Raw genomic sequence first — 15,293 nt, forward strand, 5'->3', positions numbered from 1 at the left:
CCATTAACATCTCAGCATCCAGAGAACATTAGCAGTCAAATTGGTCCCTAAAGGACAACGCTGGTGATGTCTACCGCCATCTTGTGGAAGCGACTGCTACAGCATCTCTGGTACCAACTGGTTGCATGAGCAGTAGAAGCAGCACGATCCTGAAAGGTGGCAAGGAAACATCAAGTGCTTCTAGCTGTTTAAACAGTGTTATTTAACTTGCTCAGACTTTACACATCACCACGGCAGAGGAAGAAAGAGAAGAAAGCATTTCTTCACTGCAAGGCAGTGATGCGATTCACAGAGAGCTTGTTCTTTCTTAACATACCGTGTGCACTACATTAGTGTGTTTGTTATTTCATACAGTGTACACTGCACAGGACAGATAAATCTAAGAGAACTGTCAAATATGAATTAGCATTATCCATAAGAATTTAGAATTTTTGATAATAATATATGATGCTGTGCATAGGGAGACTAGAGACTGAAAAAGCCAAAGCAAGGGCAGAGACTGACACAAAGGGGCTGATTTACGTAAGGGGGGTGATTTAACAAAGGAATAATTTTTACTTGCAGGTCATGCTAATATCAAATATCTGATCAAGTTCAGGGGAAATTCCTAATATTACATTCCATTATTTGACTGGGTAATGCAAGTGGGTACAGACTAGCAAGTACATTATTTTTTCATTAACGTCCACGTACAGTTTTAGCAGGTGTCCAGGTATATAATAACAAAATAGAATAAATGAAAATGATCTTTGTGTACATCTTAAGTAATTTTCATGAAAGCAGAGTTAAGAGAATATGATCACAAATATATATATATATATATATATATATATATATATATATATATTCAGGGCTTAATTGGGCTCCCTTATATATCATATACAGCATATCAGTCCTTTTCTTTCTTTTGCACACAAAACCTTTTGCATGGACTAAAGGCAATTTCATTTTGCATTCACATCTCACACTGTAACTGAACACATGGAAATTAATGTGAAGCTGTAAACTTATGGGTGACACATCCTGTGAATATTTAGTAGTAGTGATCTCATTCCCGCAACAAGAAAACAGCCCAATTATCAAGCCAGAGTGATAGGATTGAGCTCTTATCAGGACAGATAAACCCACTCAAGTGTGAGTCCATTTTTACAAATTCAACAATAGCTGTTAAGATTTGCAGCATGGGGTGTCTTATTGAATCTGCATCCATCTCTTCTAAAATTCCAGGGAAGTCTGCCTGCCGCTTAAACATAGGAAGTGTAACTAACCGCTCCGGGGTATTCCATAAAGCACACATGCTTCAGAGCAGAACATCCCAAATGTCCTCTGTGCTCTAAAGAATTATTGCTCGCCCTTGATTGACAGTCTGTATATAATTAGTATTCTCACAATTAACAATACTCTTGGGGAAACATGCTGTCATTTCACTCTGACTATTCAGTTCTAGAAAGGATTCGATATATGGAAACAGGATATGCTTCAGCAAAGTTGATTTAATGAAAAAAATGAGTTCTATTTCCTTAACAGTAGTTTTGTTTACTTATTTTACGTATAATAGGAAATAAATATTTTATTGTATCTACAAAGTCAGCATAGCATTCTTGTAAAAAAGCATCTATATGTATCAAATGTCACCTTTTAGGACAAAGGCAAAACAGTGCATCTTAGTGCAGCTTTTCATTCCATAATGCCCCATTAAGAACTACCTATAATAAATGTCAATGCTTTCATGTTAAAAATAACATAAAAATAAATCAACTCTCTAGATATGAAGAACTCTTCAGAAACCATTCTGCATGATCAGCAACTTGCAAACATATGTTTTTTACCAGAAATTCTCCTTTATGCTACAGTATTGGGACTTTACACCTGTGAAGTACCAGTACAACATGTCCACAGGGCATTCAAAATCAAATCAGTTTGGTTTTTTTTCTCCGGTGTCAGAGGTGATGGAAAAACAAAGATTGATATAATGGATGATATATGAATACAGGTGCAATGCGAAGATATGCTGTTAATTTTAGGACAGGGCAGAATATTTTTACTGTCATTCTCATTAATGATCAGCCAACGGTTCAGGAGATGTAACAATAGAATGTAAAGCATGTTTTAAATGAGATGCCTATAACCTTTTAAACATGTTTGATGTAGCACCTTTTTAAACTGAAGATAGATCCAAATATTCTAACTAGCTATACCTATTATAGAAAACTGAAAATGTCAAGGGTCTCCTTGCTTCCTTGCGAAAAAGAAAATGAGGTCAAGAATATCTTAATTCTGTGTTCTGTTATTATGAGTCATTTCTGCTTCTTAACTCAGAAGAATGGAAAAAAGGCCAAGAAATCCCACACACTTCTGATTTCCCCTTCATAGTCTGGATCTTGCTAGAATACGAATCTTCCCTAATTGTCAGTTAAAAATATATCTTAATATGCACATCACTGGCAGCCAGCTGTTGCCGGTAGGATAATATGTCGTTTTATGGGAGCTTTTAGTGCAAATGACCTTAATTGCCTAAATGGTGTCGTATCGAAGACTTCAGATAAATTTATTTCCATATTATATAGGTTATAAAAGTACACGTACATCAGATTTTCATATTCACAAATTCGCCATTAAGCAATACCTCTATATGACATGGTAAGGTTAAAGCGTTTGAGGTCTGAACTTTAAAAGCCACAGAAATATTTAAATTTTAAGTCTGGGTCATCTGGGTGAATCCTATTTAAAATAGGGTGATACTTCAGATTGTGCTTTAAAGGTCTTTTTGCAGATACATATATGTAGGAGTGATGCACATATCATTGTATGAGCAGTGCACATACCATTCTATGCTAAAAAGTTGTATACATTGTACATTTACAATGGTGTACTTTTGTAGCTGTAGAGGTGTCTCTGTAGATTTATTTGCCACTTTTATTGTTAAAACAAATGGGACCATCAGTCATTCTGGATGTGGACCTCTAATACAAATTCAAATATCATTATTGCATGTCAGTATTTTGAAAACGTAATCTCATGTAAATTAAATCTTTAATAATTGTGCCATAGGAAGATAAAATAATTCTATTGCTACGCAGTGTCACACCCTGTGTAATTTTACAATGCGTTTACATTACAGTAAGCCTAAATTCAGAATATTAAAATTTGGCCACCATTAGAAAGTTCTTGAAAGAACCCTTACATTGTTGACCTTTTGTCCCTGCCCTTGGACGAGTTTACAGCCTAATGTTGTTATAGTACTTATAAAAATACACTAAGGCACATTTGGGTAGAAACCACGTAACCTACAGGTATAATGAAGGGTTGTAGGAAGGAGCAGAGGTACCTTGAGCAAACTCATGTGGGCTACGTGAAAGTGGGTCACATTGAGTATACACACGTATCTGGATAAAATATTGCTATCTGCGGACCACATAATTACTTTCTCTGAAGTACAGTTCTGTTTCCATCAAATTAATGTTCATATTTGGTTGTACTAATAGGAGTAGATACTTATCTGCTGCCATCATTAAAGCCCATGTTCCAGAATAAACCTTCAACTGTCCTTTACCTTATCCCAAGATCATCAAATGAAGTTAATACATAAAGAAACCAGAACTATACTCTACTGCTTGTAGCATTTACCTGATCTGATATATGTATTTGAAAATGATCACACACAATACATGCATTTTCTGAATAAAAGACATAACACAATAGCACAGCCTCATACTTTTTTAAGTACCATTTATAGCTTAAATAATACTATTACTGAAAGGTTGCATTTTCTCGAATCCATAGTGATTTATGCAATGTTCTATTTCCTCCCAGTATGTAACTAGACCTTTTAGGCGCTAAGGAAATGAGTACAGCCTATAGAGACATAAAAAAGAAATATATGGAATCACAGTTATAGCAAACAGTGATTATACCAACATTGTGCTTGTTTTCCTTTGCTCTCCTCTAATTTATGCCCTCCATCAGACAGTGGCAAGGTCATTTTTGCTAGTCTACCTAGTGAAGAACATGATATGGCATATGATTTTTGGAATGGCATAGTATTTATATAAAGGATGGCGTGTAGCTTCTGGGTGCATGGAAAGAAAAAAAAAAGAACAATCTGATTTTCTGCCTAGTCAAGCCATTTTTCTGTATATTTGTCACCCACATATGTCATTATTTTATAGTTGGATTACATACATCTTATTGACTCTTCCCCATCGTTGAATCAGCTCTGCCCATATTAGTTAGAAAAAGTCATTTTATGTTTCAAAGTACATGCAGACTGTAAGTGAATGACATTTAGTTTTCTACAGCATTATGGTTAAGAAAATGCCAATTTTTATTTATTAATATGATCTTTTCATTGTTTTTCATCCTTTGTTGCATCTTAACACTGCTGATCTGCTGCAGCTTCTTAGCAACCCCTTCCTGTCTATATGCATGAACTCCAGCAATGATTGCATGGCATTTTTTTTAGCATAGATTTCCCGAGGGTGACAACAATTTACCATGCCTGTGCAAAGTGTGCTGGAAACTACCACTTGTAATTTCCACAGTAAGCCTGTATGATAGGTGCACAAGCACAGCTGTAAGAAAGGGCCAAAGCATTGTCACCTTATTACAGGAAGTGCCTGAACAAGGACCCTTATGACAGGATCACCAAGTCGTATTTTAATAAAATCTGCAGATTTAAAATGATTGAACTCATATTAACATTAAAAACGTATATTAGATTTTAATACCTACATTTACATACACTTTACATAATAACTGTTTAATCTTAGTTTCAGTTCTTTCTGTGGCAGGAAGAGGAAGTTCCTAGGAAGATTGGATTTAGTTTATGTCTGTAGCTGTTCTAAAATAAGAGAATACATTAAGCATTCAATTATTTATTTCTCCAGCAAATGGTGATTTTATATAATTTTACTATGGTGGCTTGCCTTGAGCTGTTTTTAGAGTATTTGTTAATCAAGTTTGTTGAATAAAATAAACGTTGCAATTTAGGAAGCTGTACTACCATTAACTTCATTTATAGTTGTTTACAGGCTTTTTCAGGCTAATAAGCAAACTCATCATTATGACTGCTTTATCACCCCCAATGGATGTTATTTCACTATCATTAATGATAATCTTTAGAAGCCGAAGAAGCAAAGAGTTTAAGGAAATGTAGGGTGTGTCGTTGTGGTTTTTTTTATTCACTGATTTTTTAGCAGTAAAAACAGATAAAAACCCCTTTGAAAACCCCTTTTTTCAGTTGAGTAATCATGAAGTATTGCATATAAATATTTCATAACTATAGCCAGCCAGCAGGTGGTGAGTGTGAGTATGGTGCTGCAGTGTATTTAATAGCTGGTTTACTGCTGTGCTGTGAACACTGACTTGATTAATAGCATCTCACATTTCACAGACATAAAGGTGAATAAGTCCACTGAATGACTCAGAGGATAGACACTCCTCCTTCATATCTCTTACTCGAAACAGAGCCATGTGGATCTTCAGTCTACAGAAGTCAACAGATGCATAGCTAGTGCTTAGCTTTCCTATTAGACAGCCCAATATGTACTGCATGTACTGAAGAAGGGAAGCACCCTGTATTAAATGCTTATTTTTAAAATAAATATTTTATATATATAGTATAACACAGTAATGATAAATGCCAGTTGAAAAAACTCATAAATACAATTTTCCAGAAACGACTATAGCTTCCCTTTAAATGAACTTTGTGTAGCACCAAACACATATAAACCGACCATTTTGTAAACTGCCAGTGCAATGTAAAATTAAAAAAAAATAGGGATGAATCAGCTAAAAACCTGCTGCTCCATGAACAAATTTGTAATTTTTATCCTGTGACACTTCAACTGATAATAGGTTGTATTTAGAGATCAAACGTCTATGTAATTACAAAATAAAGCAGTATTTTGTTCATACCAACATTCTTTTTTTTAAATTTGTATTTTGTATCAGTAATCAAAAAAAGATGCAATATAATGGGAAAATCACATTTGTACACAATTGGGCTGATTTACTAAGAGATTTGAGAATATTTACGTAAATGCATGCTCACCTTGAATGCCCAATCATGTAGAGATGTTTTTCAACTGATTGGATAATTGAAGTGAATATTCACACGATGTATTGAGTAAAGATTCTCAAACCCCTTAGTAAATCAGGCCAAATGTCTCAATAAATTTGTAAAAGACAATTGACTGAGTTGCTGATACTGTTTAAATGTAACTTTAATCTCCTAGAACAATTAAACATTATATATATATGTCAAAAATGTTTTAGACAAACTGGGGGGGGGGGATTACAAAGTCTGTACTAAGGATTCCAGAATCTTCAGCCAACTCTAGCCTTAGATGTGTGTGTGAATATTTTTAAGCTGGGTTAAACATTTATGCAGGCCCCCATTCTTGTTTGATTAGGTTGGTTATATATGATCAAAGCTGCTTCCTAACAGAGCCGGTATTTTCACACACCTTTAAATGTGTTTATTTCTGCATATAGCATCCTGCCTGCTAAATCTCCACCACTGATTTCTTTCACATGGCAAAGGTGTATTCTCTCTTTATGTACAAAGACACTCACTGTTGTCCCTCCTCTATACAACCTTTTCATTCTATTGTACACCTGCAAATAATATATGTAACCTCTACTGATACAATGACTTTATATATGTATTTATTTTCACTTTACTGAAGTTGACTGGTATAACGCTTGAAATCTCCCCAACAGCTGTCAAACAATTGCCATTTTGGGAATAAGAACAAATTGTGTCGCTTTGCCGCATTATGTAATTCCTGTATGGAAGAGAAAGTATGACGTGCAAAGTGCAACAAGTCAGCACAACTGCTCAGGTTTCATGATTCTTCAAATTGGAGCAGTCAAGATAATGAGGAATGATTTCTAAATTGTTACCATGGGCTACTATGCTAGCCATGTTGCTCTTGGCCTTGCCAAACATTTATGCATTGCTCTTAACTTGGGCCTCCATAACAAATTACTGTTTAGTAGTAGATAAATAATAGATTGATAGATAGATAGATAGATAGATAGATAGATAGATAGATAGATGCATTTTTTACCATTTTTTATGGCCTCTTAGTTTCATTTCTTGTTGTTAGTCCATCTAATATTGTTTAACTCAAATGTTCTGATGATCATATGTGTTCTGAAGTCCCCCTTTAATACGTACACTCTCTGTACATGGCTGAAACTATCAGCGATAAAAGATTATTGTACCCTGTGCTGCAGTGCCTCGCTGCCTTAGTTACATAGCCCTAGTACAAAACATTTTTTTTGCCCTGAACTGTGTTTTCTTCACAAGGAAAAATAATTGTAGCTGCTCCAGAATATTTCATTGATGCATGGTCAACATGTAATTTTGGATGGCTCCATTTTAGGTCATGCTGGGGACACAAGTCTAAAATTAATCTGTGCATCAACCGCTGCCATGCTGTTTCATTATGATATGTACTGCATGCACTGTGAAATTCTTTAGCTGTGGTTTTAATTAGAAAACCCTGTTCTATTAACCAGTTCTTCATGCTATTAGTTTTACATTAATCATGTTTTTCAAACACTCGAAAACTAACTTAAAAGGGCAATAAACCTAAAATGCTATTAGCTTATTACAGGAAAAATAAATGTCACAAATAGAACATTTGCAAACAAATCACATTTGTAAAAGCCGAATGTCAACCCTTTATGCTTTCTCTGGCTCTTTACATATCCATTGTGCTGAGTTGTGATGACCCTATGTTTTGGACATAGGTAAACTGATAAAAGTGAATACGGTTATTTGTAAATGAGGCATAAAACAGAAGATCATTCAAGACCAGCCTTTCTTAATCATGGTTCTATGAAACCCTGAATTTTCCCAAGAGATGAGTAGGGGTTCCATGAGAAGTGCTGGATTAATTTCCTACCTCCCCAGTGCCTGTAAAATTCCAGTTCCAGTGTTACTCAACAGGAGGCACTACACTGATTAATAGGGCATTCCATCTACTGATCACCAATGTAAAGGGGGTACCTCTCCTACTGACCACCAATGTGAGGGTTCCTCTCCTACTGACCACCAATGTAAGGGTGCACCACTCCTACTGACCACCAGTGTGAGGGGAACCTATCTTACTGACCACCAATCTAAAGGGAAACTTTGCATATGATCTCCAATGCAAAGAGACACTTTTTTAATAACCCATAGATGAGAGCAGTTTTTCTCTGACCTCTAATTTAAAAGGATCACTTTTCCATTGCCCACCAATGTAAATAGGCAATTCCCCACTGACCGCCAAAGTAAAGCACTTACCAGCAATGTAACAAGGCGTTTTTTCACTGCCCACGAATGTAAGAGGACACAAACATTTTTACTGTCTGGCATTATATTCAGGCCATTTTCCAAAGTAAATGGGAATTTTGTAATGACTTTTGTACCTCCACTGTATAGTGGCACTTTTCCACTGACCATCATTAAAAAGGGGTATTTTCTCACTGACCACCAAAGTAAAGGGGCACTCAATTGGCCACTAATCTAAGGGGACATTTTTCCATTGACCACCAATGTAAAGGCATAACATTTTCACTGCAATTATTTTCTTGCCATTATTATTATTACACCAAAAAAGGTATGTGTAGTACAGGGGGTGTTAAAAATGATCCACTCTAGGTGTCAAATAAGCTACACAACATTCCATATTCTTTTACTATTATATTTAAAATGTACTGATCACACTAATGTACCATGAGCTGTAAATATAATTTTGCACTGGAACCCATTCATTATTTCAAAGATTTCTCCATGGTAAAAAGATTGAGAAAAACAAAAAGGTTGAGAAAAGCTGTTGAAGACATACGCCTATACGCAATAAGCTAAAATTATCTCAAGATAACATCTTTACATACTGATCAATGTAATAATACATTCCAAATTTGCCAATCTGTTAGACTGTAATACTGCCATTGTTATTGGTAATTATTAACAGGAAATCTTAAAAAAGTCCAAGTTGTTATTTGTGTGTCTCTTAATGCCTTGTAATAATTACGCTACTAATATCTGTAACGTGATGTATGTGGGCACAGATGTGTGTTGACACTGCCTATGATAACTGCAGATATAACAGATTGATGTACTTTGCTTGGAAGATGACTGAAAACAGTTATTCTGGGCAAATTTTCTAGTGATTTTGCTAGGGACAATCACTGCAAATTGCCAATTTCCTTTGGACCGACGCCTGATTGAATTAATTTCTCCGTCTCGCAGAAAATGAGCGCTTTAGCTAATTTAAGTTTCATTATTCTGCGCAGAGAATCTGTTTAGAGTCTGAAGTGGGTGCTGTGAATGAGACCAATTTTTGTTTATTAATTGCAAGGCAGCTCAGATCTAATTTAACATTTGTTACTTTTCGATGCACATTATAGAGAAACTATGATGTTTGTCATATTTAACTCTCAAAGAGTTAGTTTTTTTTCCTTTGCTTTTTTTTCCCTTCTATTCTTGAATTTCGCTGTCATATATTTAAAACTGTAAAATGAATTCACATAGATGGAAAAGAAAGCACTTAGCTGCTTTATGATTACTTTCTGAATTTAGAAAAAGGAATGTTTAAAGGGGCGGTCAGCGTTCACACAGAACCGATTAACAGCTCACAGCATGTATAACGAGATGCCTTAATCAATGCAAACATGAAACAGGTGATGTGACTTAATAACAGGGTCCCAAAGCTGCCACTGAAGTAGATGAGATGCTAGATTTAACTACAGAAGGAGCAGACTGCATGGCCGCTACTAGGCTCAACAGTGTGGGCTCACAAGTCTCTCCAAAAGAGCTGGTTAACCCTTTCCTCACATTTAGATCAAGGTCATATGAGCCCTTTTTACACCACTTCTGGTGGTTTAATTATGTCTTTGAACAATTATATAAGTGTTTAAGCAACATCTAACTAACATAATTGATGGTTCTGTCAAAATATAAGCTGAACAGCCTTACCTTCAGTCTAGTTGTACAGGCTCATCTCCTGTTTTTAAATTGCTTAGTGTGCTTTCACTGCACACTGTCAGTTTCTCACCGTGTACATTATTATCTGCAGCAAGTCAGGTAGTGCTGCCTTATTTCCTGGCTGGAGAAAATCCAGCACCTTCTAGCTCTTTCCTTTCAAGTCTTAGGCTCACCATACCCTTTACAATTTGACCATACACTTAACTTTAGTTTGTAATATGAGAGCCTACCTAATCTATCCAACAAAGCTGTATATGTCCAGGGAGACCCTTGTATTGCATACTCGTCAGTAGATCTAAAGGAGATCATATAATCAAATTTTGAGTGTTTAGAGTGAGCCATACTGTCCTGCCTGTCTCTTTCATTCATTTGATTTCAGTTCTTCCAATCAGCTTCATATGTGGGTGTTACCTAGGGTGATCTGCATGCAAATTCAGTCTGCCTAGGAGCACCCTCACCTCCAGACTGAAATCCACCCATCAAGGTATTTAGTTTGCTTAACTCCCCTCAAGAGTGAGCCCATTGTCTTCATCAAGGCCTTTGCTGGCCCTTCTCACCAGCTTTGATCTGCCTTCATTCCATCGAGAAGCACAGAGATCCACTAATGACATCATTGGGTGTAAAATAAAGTATGTAATGAAAACATAAAAGTTTTAATCAAATGTTTCATGAGCATGGTAAAGGGTGGGGAAAGGAGAAACTAGGGAAGAAAAAAACATAAGCAGATTAAGCTTCAGGTTTAAAGTGTGTATAGCATGCCAGACAAATTGTAACACAACGTTTGTAGACTTGTAGATGCATAGTGGACTGTAAACTACATTGAATGCTTATTTTCACATAAACATATTAAATTGTATGTCCTGCCAAAACTGTCACTGGGAATGAAGGAAAACCCCTCTATTTTAGCTCCAAATAACATTTAAAACACAAGGGTTCTAACCAGTACCCACCCTTAATGACTTTAAAATCTATTGACTCAGTTTAATGGATTGAATCTTACCCTGACAGTTTCAAGGAGGCTTTGGTTACTACACTTCCTATCAGGATTCCCTAGTTAATTGTTTCCTATTATCGAATCCATCTGGAGAAGGTAGCTTTAATACACACACCAGTTGGATGAAATTTAAATTCTGCTAAGATATTTCAATACTTAACATTGAATACACATATAGTCATGGTTATACATGTGTTTAATGAACCCCCATGTACTACCATTATGATATAGAATATAATCGCTAGATCCAAGAGCCTTGAATAGGCCATGTATTATACTGTAGATGCAAACATAAGACTACCCCTTCCTGAACCTACATGGATAAAAGTGAGGTATGCACATCACTGGTCTAATTCACAAGCACTGCTGTTGACTTTTTTATAGTAAAGAATCACTTTTAAAGAGACAAAGATATTTTCGTGTCTCATTTTTTAATCCCTGCTTCAGTATAACACAGTAACTGCTATACCAATAGGAGTAATATTCATATTGATGGCGTGTGCTGCTGGGGTTAAATATTTAATTGGAGAAGTCAGCACCATTTTCAGATGTGTCCAAGTGGAAATAAAAGCTGCATTTATTAGTGTGTTCAAGATAAAGGACACCAAGTAATCTGCTGGTACATTGACAAGGCTTGTGACCCCAAATGTCTTATCTGTAATGTACTCCTGGTCACCGCTGGTCTGTGTCAGCCGCACATCATTAAACACAGGCCAGGTCCACACTGCTCAGACTGTCTGACATTGCTAATACGTTAATAATGTCTATGTGATGCAAAAGGCAGATATTAAACATGTCATGTTTGTTGTGGAAATGGAAGCCCTTCAGCATAGCACTTAAACCCAAGACCTTCCTGGCAGCTAGTTTAATAATGTTAGATGGTTTTTATTTCATACTTGTAAAGATTCTAGGGCTTCAGCATTTCTTTCTTATTGTCTCAATAACCCAGGAGTAACTGACTCACTAGAGGATAAAGCCACAGACGTCAATATGGACCCATCACTTAATGCTGGCCTTACATGTAACAATACATGAATTCTTGATCACAGATTCAATATTTCCCAAGAATAATGCTTTGCTAGAAAATGATCACTCAACAGAACAGAAAAAAGAGCTATTTAGTTTCTAAATGCTGATGGATTTAGCCTAGGAAAGACTGTCCTTTTTAAGAAAGTGATAACTTGTAGATTTAAAAATGAGTGCAATATTTTCTGGAAGATGTGATCCTTTCATTGAACTGAACATTGAAATATAACCTATTGTTATGTGTAAGGCCAGTTTTAGGCCTAAACATGAAAGAGACACAGAAAGTAACATAATCTGTGTAATACTTCTTGTATATCCTTTTGTTTTCAGACTTACAGAGCTGTGGAAGCTTCCATTAACCAGAGCAGTAAATAATCATGAATATAAATGAGGTTGTAGACAACTCATTTCATAACGCCATGCAAGTTGTGCATTGGGGTTGATTTACTAAAGCAGCAGAAAGCTGCTCTCGGAGAGCATCAGTAGCAACCCTCGCTGTATGCCTTCTGGCATTGTGTGTGTTTTTTAAACATAGGACTTCCACAAAATTGAAATACTCTCAAAATGCTGTTGGCTAAAACTCATCCACAGCACTGATGACCCAAGAAGGAGTTTATATGAAACTTGAATACCACATAGATATCTCTTATTTAGTAAATAAGTCCTTTGAATCCCTTACCAACTTACCCAAGGCATGTAAAAGTGAAGAAAATATTCCAGGAATTCTGTATTTTAGTTCTGTCCCAAGACCATTAATTTCCCAACAACAATATTCTCATAACATGATATGCATATCTAATGTAATTTATGCTATTTATTTCTAAAATCATCCCTTGTGTAGATATCCAAATTATCTAATACAGCTGCTTGTTCCCATTCACTCCCCAGGCTGCTAACTAAAAGGTTTTGAGGGAGGGGCAGAAATTCTAGGCAAGCAGATAGACACTCCTAAAAGAAGAGAGAACTATGACATGTAAGGGAATGGTGGCTGTGCTAGGCAATTGATCCTTCAGAGTCATTCTCAGCCAGGGTTCTGTGGAACCCTAGTATTCCTCCAGAGGTTGCTAGGGGTACCTTGGGCAGTGGCTGATTGACCTCCCAATTGATATTGCCTGCATAGTTCTGGGGCCAATGCCACTTAGCAGAATCAGCGGCATGACATCAATGTTATTATACGTAAGGGTGACAATGTCACCCTCATATGAAATGGTAACATTTTGATAACCACTGTAATGAAAATACGTGTTATTTTGGTGCCTTTACCTTCCATTTTGTAAGTTAGTGACAGGGTATCTTTAATGAACATCTATGAGATCAATTCATTTTGGGTTCCAAAGTGAAGAGGTTTTACATAAAGCTTTTCCCCTCCCCCAGAGTTAATACTAGAAATGCTTATTTAATGTATGTTAAAGTAGCTGCCCTTCAATAATGAAGAACATAAGGTAGTTTTCGTAAGAAAAACAGGTTTTTAAAATAGTGAGGGTCTATTTACAAATGTTTTTCCCCGAGATTCATTCAATTTTAACCCAAAACTTGCACATTTTTCTACTTGGCTTCATTTGGAAAAATGTATGAATCCTAGTCAATGTGGTGGGAATCTTGGATGTAACATTTATAAATGGTCCCTTTCGCTTTTTACGTTTTCGTTTTTACGTTGTACATCCTCACTGGTGTTGAATACATGGGAAATATGAGTTGAATACAGTATATTGGAAAGGGGTCAACTGACTCCTTTTCTAGATTTCTGAAGCAGGAGTGTTTTTAAAAGTGTTGAACAGCAAGGTAACATTTAGTACCAGGTTGGAGGGGGCAGTATGACTTTTTATCCTCCCCTGTGAAACTCTAGCCCAATGATTCATAAAGGTCATATGAATTGCTATTAATATACAGTAGTAGGGGAATGTACAGTTTAGAAGAGGAGGACACACATTTTATATAAAAATTAATTTGAAAATTAAAAAAATAGAAAAAGAAAAAAAAAAAAACAGCTCACCAGCAGAACCAACTGACCTACTGGTGGAGCAGTTTTTTGTTATTTGCTCATTTCTGTTTCTGGTCCTTAGGGGGAGCAGTCATGGATGGTTTATGTAATAGTAGCCGCGCTTGTTAGGTATCTGGTGTAATAGAAGATTATTCCTTTCTGACTAATCATTCAACCCTAGTAGATTAATGTTTATAACTTTATATTACAAGATGCATGTTTGGGGAATTTCACCTAGTACGCTTTTACACATCAGCCATCAGATGTAATTAAATTACATGGCTGCTTTTTTAACATATAAAAAGAAAATTGCTTTAATCTTAGCATTATCAGCATTAGAGAAAATCTTTCTTTAGAATGTGTCTGAATACCTGTCCAATCTGTCTTCTAAACATTAATATATCCAACTTTAGACTTTTATAGATGATTAAAAACAAGTGAGTCTTCAAGATAAAAAAAAAATTATAAAAGAGATATGCTCCTGATAGTTTGTTGAACTATACCCAGCAGTTTATAGCCATAAAATAATAATTATAAAGTTTAGTACTTTACTAATAACAACAGTGATTGGGAGCTGTACAGTAAAAATTAGGAAATGTCTAAAACGAAAGATGAGGAAGACAAACAATCTATAGTTCTACTGTCATAACCCCTGCTTCTTTTTTAGATATTTTATGTCTCTTGTTCTTCCCTCTAAGTCATATATAGCGAACTATACCTAACCTACAGAGGAAGTCTCAGATTCTGGAGGTTTCTCCCAGAAAATGTCTCTGTTATCCTTGGATGTCTCATTAGTTGTTAGTGTTCATTTATTTTTTTTTCTGCTCTTTTAAAAGTGGACTTTTCAGTAATTCAATTTGTTGTATTTATATTGCGGGACTTTTTTATTGTAATAAGATATTTTTTTCAACTGTGTTGGATTTATTGACTTAGTATCAAGGGTACTATGTACTCTGTACTGATTCATGTTCCGGGGTTGCAGGTATCTGGAGCCCTTTTTTTAAGGGGACTTTGAGATTCCGATAAGTCCTCTCCCTACAAACACCCACATCCACATGGCAAGAGATAAGGCTCTTTTCCTCATCAACATGGGGACAAGGTGCCTGCCTTGCCTAAGGGGCCCCTGGTAAGTACCTTCCCTATGTTGAGGGCTTGTGGCTTAGTATGGTTTGGGAGGGGGCTAAATGCCTGCTGCCCCTCTCTTTGCTGGCCAGCTAGGCTGCATGACCAGATAAGAGTCTAATATAAAGTGTGGGGGACCCCACACCATGTATTTTTGTTTTTTGTATGATGTGTCCTTCAAAATC

At 36.0% G+C, this 15,293-nt stretch overlaps 1 protein-coding gene across 7 annotated transcripts in view; it reads left to right on the forward strand.

The window, feature by feature from the left end:
• Positions 1-15,293, forward strand: part of NTNG1 (netrin G1) — a 379,145-nt gene that overhangs the window by 1,970 nt on the left and 361,882 nt on the right. The window lies entirely within an intron of this gene.

This window comes from Staurois parvus, unplaced genomic scaffold (genome assembly GCF_062004578.1).
Source record: "Staurois parvus isolate SC_StPar_1 unplaced genomic scaffold, SC_StPar_1.0 ptg000402l, whole genome shotgun sequence".
Lineage (NCBI taxonomy): Eukaryota > Metazoa > Chordata > Amphibia > Anura > Ranidae > Staurois > Staurois parvus.